Source organism: Symphalangus syndactylus, chromosome 14, assembly GCF_028878055.3.
Source record: "Symphalangus syndactylus isolate Jambi chromosome 14, NHGRI_mSymSyn1-v2.1_pri, whole genome shotgun sequence".
NCBI classification, from domain to species: domain Eukaryota; kingdom Metazoa; phylum Chordata; class Mammalia; order Primates; family Hylobatidae; genus Symphalangus; species Symphalangus syndactylus.
The window spans coordinates 21,082,255-21,103,972 of record NC_072436.2 but is presented as its reverse complement, the minus strand read 5'-3'; the positions used below and the strand labels follow the sequence as shown (position 1 = coordinate 21,103,972).

Sequence of the window (21,718 nt, the reverse complement as noted above, 5' to 3'; positions counted from 1 at the left end):
CCATACCCTCGCCAACACTCAGGACTCTCAGTTTAGCCATTATATATGTGTGAAGTATCACTGTTGGTTTAATTTGTGTTTTCCTGATAGCTAATGATATTGAACATGTGCTTATTGGCTATTCCTTTGTCTTCTTTTGTGAAATATCTGTTCAAATCTTTGACCTATATTTTAATGAGCCATTTGTAATATTTGACAATATATATATAAATATATGCATTCTGGATACGAATCTTCTAAAGATTATCTAGTCTCTGTATTCCACCTCTTTGTTGATATATTGAAAATTATTCTAGTTTCTAAATTGCCATTTATTTTCTTCACAGTGTCTTTTCAAGAGCAGAAATTCTAAGTTTTGATGAAGTCTAATTGATATGTATTGTTTTCCTTTCATTGTTCATTCATTTTATGCCCTAGCTAAGAAATCTTTGTTCATTCTGAGTCTGCAGATTTTTCTATATGTTTGGTCCTTGAATTTTTTAATACTATTCTACATGCTTTATATTATTACTTTATGTAGAGTTGGGTATAGGCTTAATTTAGTCCTCCTCTGAAACATAGTCTTTCATAGATTTCCACTGAATGCCCTAGTGATCAACAAGTTTTCTTTACACTGATTGGTTAGAACAAATATAACTCCTACTTGTTAAGCTCCAGAAATAATTGTTCTTTTCCAACTGCTTGTTTTTTATCCAATCTTAGAGTCTCGCCCTATGCACGTGCAGGTTAGAGTTCAGCCAAAGGCTTAAGAAGACTCTTATGAAGATTTCTGGAGGTATTTTCCTAAATAGTTTTTTCAGGTACATAGCTCCACAAATTCTAGCTGCTTTTGCTTTCCTGAGTTCTGAGATCTCTCTCTCTCTCTCTCTCTCTCTCTCTCCCTGCCTCCCCTCCCTCCCTCTCCTTTTCCCTCCCTGCCTTCTCATAATTTCTCTCCAGCTTATGGAGAATGTCATGCCCTTTCTGGGTATCTGAGCTATGTGCTGGTTTTCAGTAAAGTCTTCAAGATAGAAAGCCAGGATGATCAGAGAAATCATTTCATTTGTTTCTCTTCTCTTGAATACCACAATCCTTCCCAGCCAGTTGGCAAATGTTTGAAAGCCATTTTACAAATACATTTTTTTCTACTTTCTAGTTTTCTATGATGGGAAGATCAATCGGGTGCCAGTTATTCCTTCATGGTGAAAACAGAAATGTAACATACAGCTTTAAAATGGACTTCTTTTGTTATTTTGGTTTATTTTAATATATTTTTCTTTCTTTTTTTAGGCAAATTTGAAGTGAAAGAAAGAATTTGTCTTAATTAAAATATTTAAAATAGAAAGCATATGTATATAGAGAGAGTGTGTGTGTGTGCGTGTGTGCGTGTGTGTGTGTGTGTGTGTGTGTGTGTGAGAGAGAGAGAGAGAGACAGGGTGTTGCCTAGGCTGGAGTGTAGTGGCACGATCTTGGCTTACTGCTGCCTCGACTTCCCAGGCTAAAGAGATCCTCCCACCTCAGCCTCTTGCGTAGTTGGGACTACAGGTGTGCACCACCATGCCTGGCTGTTTTTTTATTTCTTTTGTAAACACGAGGTTTCACCATGTTACCTGGGCTGGTCTCAAACTCCTGGGCTCAAGGAATCTGCCTGCCTCAGGCTCCCAAAGTGCTGGGATTACAGGCATGCGCCACTGTGCCCAGCTGAAAGCATTTTAAATATGGATTAACTGCTTAGTAGCTGATCCTGTCTTCTAGCTAATAACATTTTAATTTTTTTATAATAGCATAAAAATAAAAGCTTTTTATACCCTTCATATTATTATTTTTTATTGAGGATATAGCATCCTAGAGTATAGGTGATTTAGCAGAGGTTATGAAATTACATTTAATTCCACAAAGGTGTTCATATCTAACAGTCATTGTGTATTTCCTAACTGCTTTATTTTTTCTCATTGTATTTTCCCAACAACTCTATAAGGTAGACTCTATAACTTGCCCCATTTTATAGATGAGGAAACAGGCTTAGTGAAATTTTTGAAATGCTCCAGTTCATACCACTAGAAAGGGCAAAGCCTGGAGTTTTACATATCTAGTCTGATCCCAGAGCCCGATTTCTTAACCATTATAATAACTTGTTTTCTTATTGAATGACCCCTATGCACCTGGACCTAGGTAAAGAGAAATAAAATTTTATTTGTTTTCTATCATTAATGAGCTAACAAATTGGAGACGGGGAGACAGATGTGTGAACAAAGTACCATAAACATGAGAAGTGCTGAAGTAGAGTATGTGTGTGAATGAGGCTAACACAGTGTGGGAAGTGAGCAATCTTTTGGAGAAGAGGAGTAGGATGTACAAAGATATCAAAATGAGCGAGAAATAAAATGAAGCATGAGGTGGCTGGGGGGTTGAAAGGTAAACTACTGAATATCTCTGCCAATGGAAAACCTCTAGGAAGCCTTGTTATAAATGAATAGGACAGGGTTTCAGCTGTTAAAAGCATCCCATCTACTAAGGAAGAGACGAAGTACACAAGTAGGCACACAAAAAATATTTTTTACCACTGGGAAAATAAACTGGTGTGAGAGTCTAGGAGAACAAATATTCATCCAGTTTAGGGAATTGCATAAAAATCTCTCGGGGAAGTTGCCCCAAAATTGGGCACAGAAGCAGCATCTGGCCCATTACACACAGAAACACTGGGACCCCTAGTTTCCCTTTGAACTCCATGAACTGTTTTGTATTGTGATCTATGGAAAATAAAGTGCTTGCATTTATCATATTTGGTTTGAGGGGATCTGACATTTTGCCTTGTGAAATGTCCAAAGCTGAATGTGTTATGTTTCCTAAACTCTTTGCAAAGTGATCGGTGTTATGTAAGTTGAGAATTTTGAATCGCTTACAGCAACTTGAAAATTGTTCCTCATATTTGTTAAAAGAGCCCGTTCCTAGACATCATGTTTATTTCTCCAGTAGTGTCACTAGTTTTTTTTAAAATTAAGAACTTAAAAGCCTTCAGCCACGTTTTTGTAGACATTACACAATGTGTTTCTCAAGCATAAGCAAAATAATGACACAGGGAACTCATTTAGCTTAGTGGGGAAAAACAGCAGCTCAATTTAAAAGTTAGTTAACAAATATTATGATTTGTTATTTAACAGTTGGCTTCATTTGGTATTTGAATATTTTCTCAAATGCAAGTGTGTGGGGGGTATTAAGATTTATTTGTGTAATATGCAAACAGCTTTGGTTGAAGTGTGACTGGCATATTTAACCAAATAAAAAATGAGAAGACCATACATCCTGGAGATTGATATTTTGGGAAATATTTACAAACATACAAAAAATAGTGTTGATTTTCCAGAATTTTCTGAATATTTCTGCATGTAATTTTTTAAAATGAAGAACATTCAGAATAATTACTCAGATATTCTTTTTCTTGTGATTCAGCATGAGCCATATCATTGTTGTAATATTTCAGTATACTGTGTAACGCTGTTGAGGCTGAAATCTCACTGGGCCAGTGTTAACCTCTCTCTCCTCCCATTGTATTTTGGTCAGCTAATTTGTCTGTGGACATATTTTTTCCATGCATCTCATTTGTACCTTTCTCCTATCAAGTGTATGGGCTTTCAGATTCTTATCTTTTAGAAGGATGAGCTGCTCAATCCGTGGTCTATGATAGAAGGAAGGTAGGGTGAGTTCGTGAGGTGAATTCAACACCTTCAGATTTCAGAATAAATTTTTATGCATCTGCAGAATTTAAGATTAGTAGAGCTTCTGGAAATAATGAAGGTACTCAGATATACTGAGATTGTTGTTAAATTCATCACTTTATAAGCATTTCCATCCATGTGCATTTGTATATCTTTGTTAGAGATATCTTTAATTCTCTATTTTGTGATTATGTGTAAAGACATTTAGTGATACATCTTATGGCACAGCAAATAATGAATGGGATAGGCTAATTTCTTTTTTTAATTTAATTTAATTTTATTATTATACTTTAGGTTTTAGGGTACATGTGCACAATGTGCAGGTTTGTTACATATGTATCCATGTGCCATGTTGGTTTGCTGCACCCATTAACTCATCATTTAGCATTAGGTATATCTCCTAATGCTGTCCCTCCCCCCTCCCCCCACCCCACAACAGTCCCTGGAGTGTGATGTTCCCCTTCCTGTGAGCATGATTTCTCATTGTTCAATTCCCACCTATGAGTGAGAACATGCGGTGTTTGGTTTTTAGTCCTTGCAATAGTTTACTGAGAATGATGTTTTCCAGTTTCATCCATGTCCCTAAAAAGGACATGAACTTATCATTTTTTATGGCTGCATAGTATTCCATGGTGTATATGTGCCACATTTTCTTAATCCAGTCTATCGTTGTTGGACATTTGGGTTGGTTCCAAGTCTTTGCTATTGTGAATAGTGCCGCAATAAACATATGTGCATGTGTCTTTATAGCAGCATGATTTATAGTCCTTTGGGTATATACCCAGTAATGGGATGGCTGGGTCAAATGGTATTTCTAGTTCTAGATCCCTGAGGAATCACCACACTGACTTCCACAATGGTTGAACTAGTTTACAGTCCCACCAACAGTGTAAAGGTGTTCCTATTTCTCCACATCCTCTCCAGCACCGTTGTTTCCTGACTTTTTAATGATGGCCATTCTAACTGTTGTGAGATGGTATCTCATTGTGGTTTTGATTTGCATTTCTCTGATGGCCAGTGATGATGAGCATTTTTTCATGTGTTTTTTGGCTGCATAAATGTCTTCTTTTGAGAAGTGTCTGTTCATGTCCTTCGCCCACTTTTTGATGGGGTTGTTTGTTTTTTTCTTGTAAATTTGTTTGAGTTCATTGTACATTCTGGATATTAGCCCTTTCTCAGATGAGTAGGTTGTGAAAATTTTCTCCCATTCTGTACGTTGCCTGTTCACTCTGATGGTAGTTTCTTTTGCTGTGCAGAAGCTCTTTAGTTTAATTAGATCCCATTTGTCAATTTTGGCTTTTGTTGCCATTGCTTTTGGTGTTTTAGGCATGAAGTCCTTGCCCACGCCTATGTCCTGAATGGTATTGCCTAGGTTTTCTTCTAGGGTTTTTATGGTTTTAGGTCTAACATGTAAGTCTTTAATCCATCTTGAATTAATTTTTGTATAAGGTGTAAGGAAGGGATCCAGTTTCAGCTTTCTACATATGGCTAGCCAGTTTTCCCAGCACCATTTATTAAATAGGGAATCCTTTCCCCATTGCTTGTTTTTGTCAGGTTTGTCAAAGATCAGATAGTTATAGATATGCGGCATTATTTCTGAGGGCTCTGTTCTGTTCCATTGATCTATGTCTCTGTTGTGGTACCAGTACTATGCTGTTTTGGTTACTGTAGCCTTGTAGTATAGTTTGAAGTCAGGTAGCATGATGCCTCCAGCTTTGTTCTTTTGGCTTAGGATTGACTTGGCGATGTGGGCTCTTTTTTGGTTCCATATGAACTTTAAAGTAGTTTTTTCCAATTCTGTGAAGAAAGTCATTGGTAGCTTGATGGGGATGGCATTGAATCTATAAATTGCCTTGGGCAGTATGGCCATTTTCACAATATTAATTCTTCCAACCCATGAGCATGGAATGTTCTTCCATTTGTTTGTATCCTCTTTTATTTCATTGAGCAGTGGTTTTTAGTTCTCCTTGAAGAGGTCCTTCACATCCCTTGTAAGTTGGATTCCTAGGTATTTTATTCTCTTTGGAGCAATTGTGAATGGGAGTTCACTCATGATTTGGCTCTCTGTCTGTGATTGGTGTACAAGAATGCTTGTGATTTTTGTACATTGATTTTGTATCCTGAGACTTTGCTGAAGTTGCTAATCAGCTTAAGGAGATTTGGGGCTGAGACAATGGGGTTTTCTAGATATAGAATCATGTCATCTGCAAACAGGGACAATTTGACTTCCTCTTTTCCTAATTGAATACCCTTTATTTCCTTCTCCTGCGTGATTGTCCTGGCCAGAACTTCCAGCACTATGTTGAATAGGAGTGGTGAGAGAGGGCATCCCTGTCTTGTGCCAGTTTTCAAAGGGAATGCTTCCAGTTTTTGCCCATTTAGAGACATTACCTTTACTCTTTGGGAATCACCGTGAACCCAGGGTTCCATTAGTGTCTTAGGAGGTAGAGTCACAGCTTTCTTGAGAGGAGGTCAATTGCAGTTGAAGACAAATGATTAGAGCTGTTCTCTCTGAAGTAAACAGAAAACACTGATGTTGATATTATCCAAGAATTGAAAAGAAAACTTGGAAAAGACTGAAGGAGTATGTCTTCATGGCCCTTCAGGGAAGAAAGTATCCTGACTAACTGGTAGAACCTCTGGTTGCGTGAGCGGGGCTATTTCTGTAGATTTCTTCCCGGTTCTTACTCACCAGGCAGCTTGATTTTCATTTCATTTCTGGAGTAAATTTCTCTACTAAGAAGAGAATGTGTTGAATAGCCAACATGAATATCAGTCTGTTTGGCAGTCAGAGCCTCATAAATTACGCTCTTGGTTCTTTGACACAAGTCAGTCTCATGTGAGTTTGAGTTGCATAAGCTGGTTTTTTTCTTTTTCTGTTGCTGTTGTCGTGCCTAGTTACCACTGACAAAGCCGATCATTAAATATCATCTTAATACACATATAACCCCGAAGACAAAACTCTGGAGTAAAGAAGAATAACAAACATTTTTGCTGAATCCCTATGCATCCACCCTACCCCGATTATAAAAGCAACATGTGTTTTTATACACAATTACAAAAGCCATTGAATAAACAATTGTAACTTATTGTATAAACCATTGTACACATTGCAAAACATTGTACACAGATTTGTATGTCTTTCTGTCTGCTCTTTTTAAAAGCATAAGTTACATGGTTAAAATTATAGGAATATAGCTTACAATTATTGAATGTTTATGATATACTAGATACTCTTTAAGTACTTTATGTGCGTTAAATCATTTTAATCCCCTGAACAATACATGAGGTTGGTAGCATTATTATCCCATTTTGCAGGTGGGTATGTTTAGGCATAGAGATTTTAAAATAACCTGCCTAGTGTGACAAAGTAAGTAGTGAAGCCCTGATTTAAACTGAGATAGTCTAACTTTATAGTACAAGTTCTTAACCATCATTTTGCTATTTTATTTTATCTATAGTCTGTGTCCTGCTATTTTCAATTCACACAAGTCAATACACTCTCTACATAATTCTAAAGCTTTGAAAGCCTTCTTGACCATCAACCAATCTCCCATGACTACATGACCCTCAACTTGATTTTGCCCTGAGAAGACTCAAATTTGAATTTTCTCTGCTAAGTAATAAAATACTTTCCTCCCTTTGGTAGCAAAGCTGGGTTCTTTAAGAATCACATGTAGAATCAGATAACAAGACCTAAATGCTATTTTATATCTCCTTAATAATCCTAAATATAATATGTATTATGTTAGGTATTTGAAATTTTACTTGAGAAATAAAATCACAAACATTATCTAACATTATTGCCTTGATTGAGGATTAGCTCAGATTGTCCCAAGGCAAAAATGACAAATGAAAGGGATCTAAAGAAAAGATCACAATACTGTGACTTGTTCTTCTTCAAAAAGTGCTATTCAGAATACGAACTAATTGGCTATATACAAAGTGCAAATAGTTCTGCTTGCTAATATATTTCTGCCTACTGCAATTTTGGTCACTTCTTTAGTTCAGTTCCCTGTCCAAAAGTGGTGGTCAAATGAATTTTGGGGTGGGGGCTTGGCTTTCTCTTTCAAGTGGCGATCCTAGGAGGTTTACCTTTGTCTGTGACTTTTATATCCTTTTTCTCAAAGGCTATACTTCTTTGGGTACAAAAATTGAAAATAAATTAAACAAGAATGCAAAGTTTTTGACCAAGTTTATGAATCTGGAAATATGATGCTTTATAAAAAGTACTAACTTTTTATTTGTTTTCTTTGTTTTTGTTTATGTGTTTGCTTTAACTTTTTTTTTTATTACTGCCTATTTAATGAACACTTAGAAGGAAAGCAAGGATCTTTAGGGGCTGCTAAGGGTTTACTAACATCAAATCTTTTGAAACTTGACACTTTTTGCTCTTCCTCCTTTTTTCTTCCCTCCTGCCCTCCTTCTCCTTCCTTCCTTTCCTTCCTTCCTTCCTTCCTTCCTTCCTTCCTTCCTTCCTTCCTTCCTTCCTTCCTTTCTTCCTTCCTTCCTTTCCTCCTTCCTTCCCATTTTCTTTTCTTTCAAGTAATACTATATTGATAGATTGAACAAATGCTTTAAATCTTATTTGTACAAATATTTTAGTAAAGATCCTCATGGATATCTCTGTAGGCCAGGTAAAGTAATGTGCATGAAATAATTATATAGTGGGAAAAAACATGACCGTCTACATTGCCTCATTCCAAGAAAAAAAGTGGGGAAGAGAATCAGCCCAAAATAAGTTTTCTTAATGAACCACTTTCAGCTTTTTTTAGTGGGGTGGGGGGTGAGAAGACAGTCTCAATATCCTTAATAGCATTACAAACGGCTATTAACTTACACAGTATCAGAAGATTAGTAGCATAGTAATAATTTATAATAATTTAGTAATAATCTTGGAGGTTTTAGATAGCTATAAGGAACTTATGAATAGTATTATCGTATGGTAAATTTAAAAATAGCTAACACTAAACAGCTTGGATGGAAGTTTACTGTCTAGAAGAAGGCAGATAACAGAATCTTTGTACCCCCTATCAGAAAGATCACATCTTTAATTTTGTTCAATTCTAATGCTGCATTTGTAGAAATACATTGACTTTAAATTGAAGCACATTCAGAAAAGTGCTAGCAGGTGGTGATGACTGAATATTATTTATAATTTAAAAAATAGAGACAGATGATGGACAGTTGAAAATTCAAAGGCTGAGGAATCTAATCATAAACACTTAAAGCAATCTATGGAAAAATAATTAGATTCATCAATGCTAGGATTAATAACTAGAAGATATGAGGAGTCGTGTTTTGTCTTAATGGAAGGAAAAACTAAGAAATGAAGCATTCCCCCAAATAGAGTTTCTCACACACACACAAAAATCTGTAGTGTTTGTGTTCAAGAAGAAGCTGGATCACTATCTGTCAGAAACATTTTTAAATAATCCTTAAGGAGAAAATGTTGAACTAGAGAGTCTCTGAAGTTGCCTCCAACACAAAACGTTCCTTTCTTTCTTTTTTCTTTTTTTTTTTTTTGAGATGGAATTTGACTCTGTCACCCAGGCTGGAGTGCAATGGCACATTCTCAGCTCACTGTAACCTCTGCCTCCCAGGTTCAAGCAATTCTCCTGCCTCAGCCTCCCGAGTAGCTGGGATTACAGGTGCACACCACCATGCCTGACTAATTTTTGTATTTTTAGTGGAGATGGGGTTTCACTGTGTTGGCCAGGCTGGTCTTAAACTCCTGACCTCAAGTGATCCACCCACCTTGGCCTCCCAAAGTGCTGGAATTACAGACATGAGCCACTGCACCCGGCCAAAATGTTCTTAATTCCATGAATCATAGATCTGTTAAAATGTATGGTTCTTTTATTTTTCAAGTAAATTATTATATTGTATAATCTACCAATTGGACCAGCCTGACAGTAAATTAAACAAGAACTGTATTGAAGAAGACACAAATAAATGAAAAGATATCCCATGTTCATGGATTGGAAGAATTAATATTGTTAAAATGTTCATGCTATCCAAAGTTATCTTTAATGTTAAAATGTCCATACTGCCCAAAGCAATCTACAGATTCAATGCAATCCCTATCAAAATACCAGTGACATTCTTCACAGAAATAGAAAAAAAAAAAACCTACAATTCATATGCAACAACAAAAGACCCTAAATAGCCAAAGCAATCTTGAGCAAAAAGAGCAAAGCTGGAGGCATCATACCACCTGAGTTCAAAATATACTACAAAGCTATAATAATCAAAACAGTCTGATACTGACATAAAAAACACACATAGACCAATGAAACAGAATATAGAGCCCTAAAATAAATGTACACATTTATGCTCAATTGATTTTTGACAAAGGTGGCAAGAACACACAATGAGGAAACACCAGTCTCTTCAATAAGCAGTGCTGGAAAAACTGTATATCCTCATGCAGAATAATGAAATTGATCCCTAACATCATAAATCTCACTACTAAACATATATCCAAAGAAAATGAAATTCATGTTTTGAGGAGATATCAGCACGCCCATGTTCATTGCAGCATTATTTATAATAGCCAAGATATGGAATCAGCCTAAGTGTACATCAGTGGATGAAGGGATAAAGAAAATGCAGCATATACACACAATCAAATAGTGTGAAGTTCTATAAAAGAAGGAAATTCTGTCATTTGTGACTATATTGGTAAAACTGGAGGATGTTGTATTAAGTGAAATAAGCGAGGCACAGAAAGACAAACACCACATGATTTCATTTATATTTGGAATCTAAAAGTGTTAAACTCATAGAATTAGAGAAGAGAATGGTGGTTATCAGTGGTTGGGGTTGGGGGTTGGAAAGATGTTGGCCAAAGGATACAAAATTTCAGTTAGACAGAAGGAATAAGTTCAAGAAATCTATAGTACAATGTGGGGGCTATAGTTAATAATATTGTATTGTATTTTGAAAATGGCTGAGAGTAGATTTTTAATGTTCTCACTACAAAAAATATGTGAGATGATACATATATTAGCTTGGTTGAGCCATTCAACAATGTATGCGTATTTCAGAACATCATGTTGTACCCAATAAATATATACAATTTTTTCAATTAGAAAATTTAAATTATACTTCAAAGAAATATAGATGGTGTATTCTTGCCAGAACAAGTAACTTTTAAGAAAATTTAGCCTTCATTTTCTGATGTGCAAGATCTAAATGACTAGGTTTCTTTGAATGATATTGATTGGTTCAAATATAATATTAAATATTATTTTTATTTCCATTTTGATTTCAGTTATATTTTTTAACCCAGAGTGCTCAGTTTGTAAGTTCTGCATTCCTCCTGATGCCTACTTATTAACAGACACTGTTAACTGCATTACATCCGTTTTTCTATTAAATGTTTTTTCAATTGTGTCTGTGTGTTTGCAAACATCTAGATTAAAAAAATAGGTGTTTCTAAGTGTCTCAAAATGTTAAATAAGGTGACTTTTAAGTTTTTCATTCTGATGTTACGGCTCTTGGAACAAAGCTCAAAAGCTATATTTAGGTAAGGTGTGAGTATACATACACACGATTTAACAGTAACATTTATTTGAATTAATTAGTAGTCATTTACGGCAGCTATTAACTTTCTATGTGACTAGTAGAAAAGTAAGATTTGAATTTTTATCAATGTAGTTTATTATTATAGACAAAATTATTCACATTTCATATAAGCACTAGGATTTCTACTATATACAATATTTGTATTCCTGAAAAATTAAAAAAAACTTCTTTGTGCAAAATTATATGGTAAAAATAACAAGACTCTTGGGGGAAATAGAGCTGGGGAGACCACACACAACTTATGCAGTTTTATAACCAGAACACTCACAAAAATGAATATTGGTACCTTGGACACTGGCAGGCAGCAGCTCAGCATGCCTGGAGCTGCTTCACAGGTTATTAAAAACGCACAGAGTAAGTAAAATGGAAACACTTAGAGGCAGTGAGGCAACGCACATGGAAGAGGAGCTCTGGTGAGAACAGGAGGAAATGCAACTGCCAAGGTCAGTGTGTGTGTTTTTCTGGAAGGAGGCCCTGAATGAAGGGTTCATTTTTAATTTTTTTAAAAATAGAGCTTTCTGTTGAAGCAGGCCAAGGAGGGTGGATCATGAGGTCAGGAGATAGAGACCATCCTGGCTAACATGGTGAAACCCCGTCTCTACTAAAAATACAAAAAATTAGCCGGGCATCATGGTGGTGGGCGCCTGTAGTCCCAGCTACTCGGGAGGCTGAGGCAGGAGAATGGCGTGAACCTGGGAGGCGGAGCTTGCAGTGAGCCGAGATTGCGCCACTGCACTCCAGCCTGGGTGACAGAGCGAGACTCCGTCTTAATAATAATAATAATAATAATAATAATAATAATAGAGCTTTCTGAAAGTGCTTCTACTTCTTCTATAGATGAGCTGAGGGATTTTTTTTCTTTCTGCTAAAGTTTATGATTCTCGTTTCCCTATTTCTTTCTCCTATTGCCTAGCAAAACTACATCTGAATCAGCACAACCTCCACATGAGTGAGCTAACTGATGTTACAGAAACTTGTGTTTTGGCACAGTGTTTCTGAAGCTTTTGCACATTCAAGAATTGCCTGAACAGATTTCCAAGTCCTATTTCTGACAAACTTCCAGAGGAGACAGATGCCACTGGTGGCACAGGTCACCTTTTAAGTGGCGAGGCTGTTACAGTGCAGATGTGTAATAGTCTGTCTTCCTTCACCGGTGAATTTCAACATTGATGGTAATTGTATTGAACACTGGATCCACACTTTCAGAAAATGAAGTGAGAACGTCTCACCAATACATTTTTGGTGAAGTTTTTACTGCTTCCATATGATTCAGCCTTTCAGGCAGTTCAGAAGAGTGACAGACACTGATTCACAATGATGCAGAATTATAAACATTACTTCAATAGGGTTATCCTTTGTAAATTTAATTAATTATTAGGGATATGAGAAAACAACAATTTGAAATAATAGGCATATGTACTCGGATATTCCTACTACCTACTACCAAATCAAACATTTTCTACATCGACACCAAAGCTTTCAGGGAAACGTACTTGGTTTTAGAAAGCCCAACTTAGTTTGGGTGCCAAATATGTTTGCTTGCCTGGTTTTATTTCCCTAGAATTGTGAAAGAATTATTTCTGATAGGAAAAAATTTCATTATAGTTTTCAGAGACAGACTTTAAATAAAGAAGAAGCTCGTACTCTGTTTTTGTTACATACATTTTATCTTACAAAAAGTGCTGCATGTACCAGATGATTTTTGTGTGTCTGGGTTTCCATTGTCTAGTTTGGAAATGAAGAGGTTGGGTGGATGATTACTCAAATCTATTTCAATTACAATATCTATGGGTCTGAAACCTGTAAGATGGCTTAGCGTGTATCATTCAACAACACAGGCCAATGGTTTTTATTTCTCAAACAATTTTCTGGGTAATTTAAATGAATAACTTTTTTCATCTTCTCAGGCTCTCTCTCTTTTCCACGCACTAGCAGTGCTACTGAAGAAAGGGATGTTGTTAATGGTTATGAAGGTTTTTTTTAAGAGTAAATAATAAAGATTTGCAATACTCAGTGCATTACCCTTAAGAAATGTAATACCTAATTAAAAAGGCAAGAAATATAGATGATTTAAGGTTAATACACAACAGCAGAGGGCTATGTTTCAAACTGAGTAGTAGAGACAAATAGCAAATAGAAGAGTGGCCTCTGGAGTACAATAAGCACCTCTTCAATACAAAACACATTCATTCATTCATCCAATAGTTGTTTATAGATTTACTATTTGGTGGCAGGCACTCTGCTAGATATTAAAATACAGTGTTGAGGGGATGGCAGTGAGCCTATGGAAGAGACAGAGAGTGTGTGACTACATGGGTAGGAAGAAAACCAAGAGTGTTTGATGTAGCAGTGAAGGGAAGACAGCTATTAGAAAAGGAAGGAAACGTTAACAATGTCAAAATGCTCATCAGAGATCAAGTAAGATAAAAACTGATAAATATGCATTAGGTTTTGTGACATGGATGTTACCAGCAAACTTACCAGAAGTTGTTTCCATAAAGTGATAAGAATTGGAGCCAGACAGGAATTTGCTTCAGAGGAGTGTTAGTGGAAGAAATGGTGTCGGTGATTATACATATCTCTTTTGAGTAAGCTGGCCATAAATGACGGAAGAAAAAGAACTGTAGTTCAAAGGAGATGTGTAGTTATAGGCATTGAGCATGACTTCTTTCTATAGGAAGAATCCAGCTGAGATGAAGATCTTGATTACATAAGAGAAAAAGATAATAGATGGTCTAGTATAGTGCTTTGAAACTTTCTTATGCATGTGAATCAGCTGAGGATCTTGTTTAAAATTTCGATCCTGATTTAGTAGATCTGAGATAAGACCCAAGATTCTTCATTTCTGTTGAGTTCCTAGGTGATACCGATGTTGTTGGTCTTTAGGTCACATGTCCAGTACCAAGAGTGTAGTAGAATTGCTGAGCAAGGTTATGGGTCCACTTAAATTGGGCAACCATATATTTTTAATGGATTATATTTGCCCTATCATGTAGTATTTTTCCTAGCATCTCTTGGTTGCTTGGCAGTAGGCAAAAATAAAACAGAAAGTAGGAGTTGAAGCTGTATATAGAAGGAACTGAATAAAGGGATGGATGGATTTGGAAATGCAGGTGGTCCAGGGTACTGGAGGTCCTGATGAAGTTGAAAAGCTGTCATAGTGGAAGTGACTGAAAAGCAAGTTGGGAGAAAAGGAACTCATGAATGAGGATTTTGAAAGTGAAAGAATTTGAGATGATGACAAGATCCAAGATGCAGCCCTGAAAGGATATGTCTGAAATAGCAGGGAATGGCAAGAGCCTTATTGTCATTTAACACCCAAGAAGGAAGAGGGCTCATGAGGATGGGTCAATTCCAGGGCACTCATGGTCAAATGCTGGGTGGTGGCAATTATAATGAGAAAAGAGGTTTAAGCTCTAAGGTCATGTGGGTACTGACCTTTTGATCTCTTTGGAGTTTCTCTTAGAATTAACTTGTTTATGTAACAAGTATTTATTGAGCACCTACTATAAGCTAGGCACTTGTCTTAGTCTGTTCTATGTTGCTATAAGAGAATACCCGAGGCTACGTAATCTATAAAGAAAGGAGGTTTATTTAGCTTTTGAAACCGCAGGCTGCAATAGTTCAAGAGCATAGCACCACATCTGGCCAGCTTCCGGGGAAGGGCACATGTTGGGTCAAAACATGATGTGAAAGCAGGAAAGTGAGCAGGTGTGCAAAGAGATCACTGATAGAGGAAGCAAAAGTTCTGGAAGCTGAACTCACTTTTATAACAACTCTGTCTCCACTAAGTAATCCAGATGCATGAGAGTGAGAACTCACTTGCTCCCATAGGAGGATATTAATTTATTCGTGAGTGATCCACCCTCATGACCCAAACACCTCCAATTAGGCCCTACCTCCCAACACCTCCACACTGGGGATCAAATTTCAACATGAATTTTAGAGGGGAAAAACTCAAACCATAGCAACACTGTTCTAGATACTGTAGGTACCCTACTGAACAAAACAAACAGTGTTTGCACTCTGGTGGATTCATGCCTCCAAAGTCCTGATTTCTGTGTGGATGATGTTTTAAAAAGAGGCCGGGTGTGGTGGCTCACGCTTGTAATCCCAGCATTTTGGGAGGCCGAGGCGGGTGGATCACAAGGTCAAGACTTTGAGACCAGCCTGACCAACATGGTGAAACTCCGTCTCTACTGAAAATACAAAAAATTAGCCGGGTGTTGTGGCAGGCGCCTATAATCCCAGCTACTCAGGAGGATGAGGCAGGAGAATTGCTTGAACCCAGGAGGCGGAGGTTGCAGTGAGTCGAGATCGCATCACTGCATTCCAGCCGGGGCGACAGAGCGAGACTCCGCCTCAAAAAAAAAAAAAAAGAATCACAAACTTGCTATCCCCAGTGCTCCTCACCAAATTGAAACAATATACCAGGGATGAGAAGATAACTTTCATCATCGAATTTTTCTTGTTATGAAACTTTGAGTTTAACTTTATTCACCACTGGAGCAAAGAAAATTAGTTCGTGGGAAAAACAGCAAAGAAAGTCATTGACCAGCTTTGAAGAAGGCTTCTTTGGTTGATGCAGTCTAAAACCAAATGAACCCTTTTATCTGATATTACTGAGAGTTACCTGAAGATGTGGGATGCAGACTTGTATACAGTGTTAGGCTTGAAAATAACAAAAGGTAGCAAATCAAGATCAGAGATTACATGATTTTTGAGAACGTAGGACTAAGAGCATTGCCTACCAATGGATGGGTAACATAAAAGAAGAAAAGTTAACAATTGTATCACTATTGACTTTGTCTACCTGTTATTAAGCTTTTCTGACTCTAAGTGAATATCATAAGACAAACTAATAATATAAATGAATTCATCATAAATATTTTGACTTAATTTTCAGCAGTATATGCTGCATAGAAAAATCACGTATATGGCATCTTATAACCTGGGTTTTCTCCCTTATTGTACCATTGCTCAATTATGTTCCTTATTGTTTCTACCTGTAGAATGGTTTCTATTCTGGCTTTGTTTGCATTTCCCTAAAATCTCCCCCTGACATGTTATTAGTAAAAGCTGTTCACCTCACTGGACAGGGCCACAGATCAGTTACATAAAACAAAGGAAAAATTTCTCTTTTCTTTTGATAAATGCGTATTAGGTTTTGGCATTAAGTCTGAGCCCCAAAACGTAATGAAAAGCCCAGCCATTTCGTTTGAGTTTTGATGAATAGAAGACATGCTCTTTACCTTTGAAATCTGACTACAGAATCATACTACACTCCAAAACATTCATATTCCTCCAAAATTTCTTGGAACTTTTTGCACAAAGCCTCCTCCTTTCTTTCCTGGATTGTTTCTGAGACTTTGATCCTTTGCTATTTGGATTGTCCTTATCAGTGAGAGCATTGGTACTAACGTGAATGGTGAAAATGAGATCAGCACCATACAGGTAGAATTGAAATGTTATGATAAATTATGAGATAGAGGAAGCCAGTTTAGGAAAACAGATTTTCCAAGCTTATAACTCACTGCAGCCTTATGAGATAATAAATTTAGGAGTGTTCCTCAACCTTCTTTTAAATTTGTGTAAGCTGATGATAAACCACAATATTTCTGTTGCAAGGGAAAAGGACCACAAAGCATCTTTGGCCACCAAAGAGCTCAGCTCTTACAAAATATTTTGATGAGCTAAGTGTAAATGAATCAGAAGACATACGGGTTGAATTTCCACCATTATACTCATGGGAAGATAGGAGGTCCTTTTGTCTTTTTCTTTTTCTTTTTAAATGAGAACAAGAATGCAGTTGACAAACATGGTTTAGGTTTTCTGAATCAAATATTTTGAAACCAGTTCAAGAGATTTTTTTGAATCTGAATGAACAAAAGGTTGTTTGACCATTCCTCATTTTATCATTTGTTTTGGTTTTCTTGGCCTTTATTTGTCCAGGTGCCCAAAGGAGAGAGAGAATACACTTGAACATTCCGACTTTAAAGGTAAGCATCTATTAATGGAAAAACCTCCATTACTTTTGCACCAACCTAATATTTTTGGAACTTTCTTTAAAAAATTCAGCTGTTGCAGAGGTAGCTATATATTTATCTCAAGAGGGAAGTGTTTTCACTGAAAATACCATCAGCATTTCCATTTTAATGACATTAGATGGCCAGATAGGTTTGACAGAAAATTGCCTTTAGGGCTGTCTTTGGGCCAAATTTTGGCTTTTTAAAAATTGCTAATCATCTTTTATTTTTAGCTTTTCTTCATTGTTCAATGCCCTGCCCTACCAGATGGCCAATGCCCTGCCCTACCAGATGGCCAATGCCCTGCCCTACCAGATGGCCAATGCCCTTAGCTTTTACACTTTCTTCTAACTCGCCAACAATTTTCCAGTGAAACATCCCATGAATATGGCTAGGCCCTCATTATCAAAGCTTATTTTTTTTTAGTACCAATTCCATATCATCCAAATAGTATATGTTAATTTTGTTTTTAAAATTTCTCTGAACTATGTTCAAGTATTTTTTAGCTGGGGTATTCCTAATTAAATTTATATGTTATCAACATGTATATGCTGATAAAACATACAAATTATTACAGCAGATGTGGGTTTCTAAAGGTCTGGCCAGTCACCATGTTCCTCGACTAAGAAAAATTACATTCATGGCCTCAATTCTCCTCTCTTTGAATATCTGACTCTTACCATGTGACTTTGAAGTTTTCCCATTAAAGAAGTGGACTGCATTTTCCTAAAACTTGACTTTAAGTTTGTCCGTGGAATTGCTTTGACCAAGAGAATATTAGTAAATGTTAAATGACAAAAGATTTAAAATGTTTGCTCACTTATATGTCTTCTATCGTGATGAGAAGAACATTAACCAGGCTAGCCCAGGAGAAAGTTGGAGCACATATGGAGCAGAGCTGCCCCAGCCAAACTGCTCTTGAGAGCCCAGCTTAGAGCATCCAACTCCCAGCTAACACCCAGAAGCATGAGTGACTCCATTTAAGGTCAATAAAACCATCCACCCGAGTCCAGTGAGATAAGCCAGCCCTCGGTTGATCACAGATGCATAAGCTAAATAAATGGTTATCGTTGTATGCCACTATTTGTGTTTTTGTTTGTTGTGCAGCATTACTGTGAATGTGGTTAATGTATACACCCTACTATATCCTTCTCTTTGGCAGCTACAGAGGGGGTTCCTCTGAGCACAGTTAAAAAAATTCCATATCTGTAAATTCTCAGTCATAACATTACTTTTTAAACAGATTTGGTTGTCAAGAAAGACTTTGAAAAGTAGTGATATCAAAACATTATATTGTACTCCATAAATGTGTATGATTATTGTCAATTAAAACCAAAATAAAACTTTCTTAAAAAATAATGAGAATATAAAACACCTGGCGAAAGCCTCAAAACCAACATTTTGGTTAGATAATTTTTATGTGTTTCTCTAAATTTTCAAGGTAACTTAAAGTTATACATGACCTCTTGTGTCTTTTGTAACAATCCTGCAAGGTAGCAGGTATTACTACCTCATTAACTGAGCACCTTCCATGTGCTCAGCACTGTTATGGATGCTTTGTATATATTAACATGTTTATTTTCACAGCTATCTTATGGGATAGAACACATTGATTATTTCCTCATTTATGGATGCCAAAACTCATTTCAGCTTTATACCAGTTCTATTATTGGGTAAGTAAAATATTATTATGTTCTTTTACTTTCTTATTATGCTTTTTACTAAGAGCATAATATTTTTATTATACTATATTAATAATATTTTATTAAGAACATAATGATTTTACTTTGTACGATCTTTACATGTATTATCTTATTTAATTTTCACATTGATCAAAGAACTAGGGATTCTACATAAATAGCCCTGTTTTACAGATGAGAAAACAAACATGTTAAATATCTTGCCCAAGTTCACACAGCTGTTATAGCCATGCTGAGAAGTCTATAGCTCAAAGACTGTGTACAACTTGGCCCTAGGTAGACCAATTACCAGGCCAGGAAGCCAGGGCTAGTGTAGTCTTTCTGTTAAGTCAATTTTATCCTCAATGCTCTGCTCAGAGGGAGCATCTTATGTAATGCTGTGATCTTATGTAATTCTGGATCTGAGTTGCTTCCTTTGCAACACCAACAAAAATAAATTCCAAAGTCAATTATTTAGTTCAAAAATGTGCTATAAAGTCATTATATTAAAAAGATACTTGTAACACACATGTTTATAGCAGTACAATTCACAACTGCAAAAATGTGGAACCAGCCCAAATGCCCATCAATCAACAAATGGATAAAGAAACTGTGGTATGTATATATGATGGAATACTACTCAGCCATAAAAAGGAATGAATTAATGGCATTCACAGCAACCTGGATGGGATTGGAGACTATTATTGTAAGTGAAGTAACTCAGGAATGGAAAACCAAATATCATTTGTTATCACTCATACGTGGGGGCTAAGCTATGAGGATGCAAAGGCATATGAATGATACAATGGGCTTTGGGGACTCGGAGGAAAGGATGGGAAGGGGGTGAGGGATAAAAGACTACAGATTGGGTTCAATGTGTACTGCTCGGGTGATGGATGCACCAAATCTTACAAATCACCACTAAAGAACTTACTTATGTAACCAAATACCACCTGTTCCCCAAAAACCTATGGAAATAAAATTTTTTTAAAAAAATACACATGAACACAAAACGTATCATAATAACCATATTAAGTATACAATACAATGGCATTTAGTAGGTTCACAATGTTATGTAACTATCCCCACTCTCTAGTTCCAGACCATTTTCATAATCACAGGAGGAAACTGTATCTATTAAGCAGTTACCTTCCACTTCCCCCTGCCACTCAGATCCTGTCACCACAAATCCATTTTCTTTCTCTATAGATCTCCCTCTTCCGAATATTTCATAAAAATGGGTTAATACCAAAAAAAAGGCATTATAGCTGACAATCTGTGCTGTGGGCCAGCTCTTTCTGTACCAGGTACTAAAATACAGGAGGCTTCAGAATCCTATTCCATAGCAGTTTTCCAATTTCACAGTGGATCCAGGTGTCATCTTAGAAAGACATTAACAATACTTAAAAGCAATACTTAATAATGGGTGCATCCCAATTGTTCATTATAGTTCATTGTGAGCCACATTTTCCTCATAAATGTTGTTATTTAATTCCAAAATCAGAATACTAATATTTTCTGCTATGTAATCCCATGTTCAAGCATTATTTTTTTCTTGCTTTTAGGACGGGTTATTAAGATTAAACATCCTAAATTTGCTTTTTTTCTTTTTTCCTCTTCAAGCCCCCAAATTGTATCTTTGATGTAAACTAAGAGAATACTGCTGAGATATGACTCTCAGGCTTCCTGATACATCGTTGGTTAGACCTGAAGGCCTATGTTAAGATTAACTGTCAGTTAGGAGTTTAAGAAATAATTTAGCTAGTAACCTTGATGCGAAGAAAAGCGTGAATTAGGCAGCGAAGGTCTGAATTAAACAGAATGACACAGAAACTGGAAGATAGAAATGTGGACAGCTTGCCTTAGGAATTATGGATGCAAAATTCATTGGTGCATTCTGATTAGTTTAAGATAATTGAGGGTGATAATTGGCTACAGAGAGATCTTTCTAAAAATATATCAGCAAGTATGCATTTGGGGTGATTAGGTAAGAATCTAGATAAATACCATGCAACTTGTGAAACTCATAATAGCCTTCTAATTATCCATTAAACAAGATGTTAAACGCTTAAAGAAGCAAAGTATTTTATTAGTTAGAGCATGGCCTGTAGTAAGTAGGTTTTAAACACCAGGCTTCAGACTCTGATGCTTGGGGAAATTATGAAAACATAATAATCCTTGTGAATGAATGAATGAATGAATGAACACATGATCCTGGGTATGCCTGAATAAGAATTTGAATGAGATCCAATATTGGAATATCATGGATGATTCTTATGTAAGGAGGCTGTACCTTTGGCTTTGATTTTAGAAATGAGATAGAAGTGAGAAGTCCAGAGGTTCTCAAGCTTAAGTAGAATCTTTGCAACCTGGTTTCCAAGGCAAATCCAATATGAGAGGAAGATGTTGCCCAAAATGATCTAATGGATTTAGAACATGTGTATAGGATGACTTGCCCAGGTGGGATGGAATCAAGGATGGATCTAAGAGTTCTTGGTGTAACAAAAGAGCAAAGATTTAGGAGTTGGACCAAGTTTGAGTCCTGGCTCTGTTTCTTACCAGTTGTGTGACCTTGGCAGGTTATTGGACTTCTCTGAGCTTCAGTTTCATGACCCAAAGAGTGTAATAATAATTGCCTGAGTCAGAACACCTGAAATAATGTACATAAAATTGCAAACTGTGAGGGTGACTCTGCAAGTATTAATCCTGTTCTTCATTTGCTTTTTCT

General features: G+C 36.5%; 1 long non-coding RNA gene across 1 annotated transcript in view; it reads left to right on the top strand.

Annotated features, from left to right (window-relative positions):
- LOC129461684 (uncharacterized) overlaps nt 1–18,985 on the top strand; it is a 63,788-nt gene extending 44,803 nt beyond the window's left edge. The window contains exons 2-3 of the long non-coding RNA XR_008650657.2: nt 17,238–17,284; nt 18,899–18,985. This is a non-coding gene — a long non-coding RNA (uncharacterized lncRNA). The remainder of the gene's footprint in view (nt 1–17,237; nt 17,285–18,898) is intronic.
- Nucleotides 18,986–21,718: the final 2,733 nt, after the last annotated feature.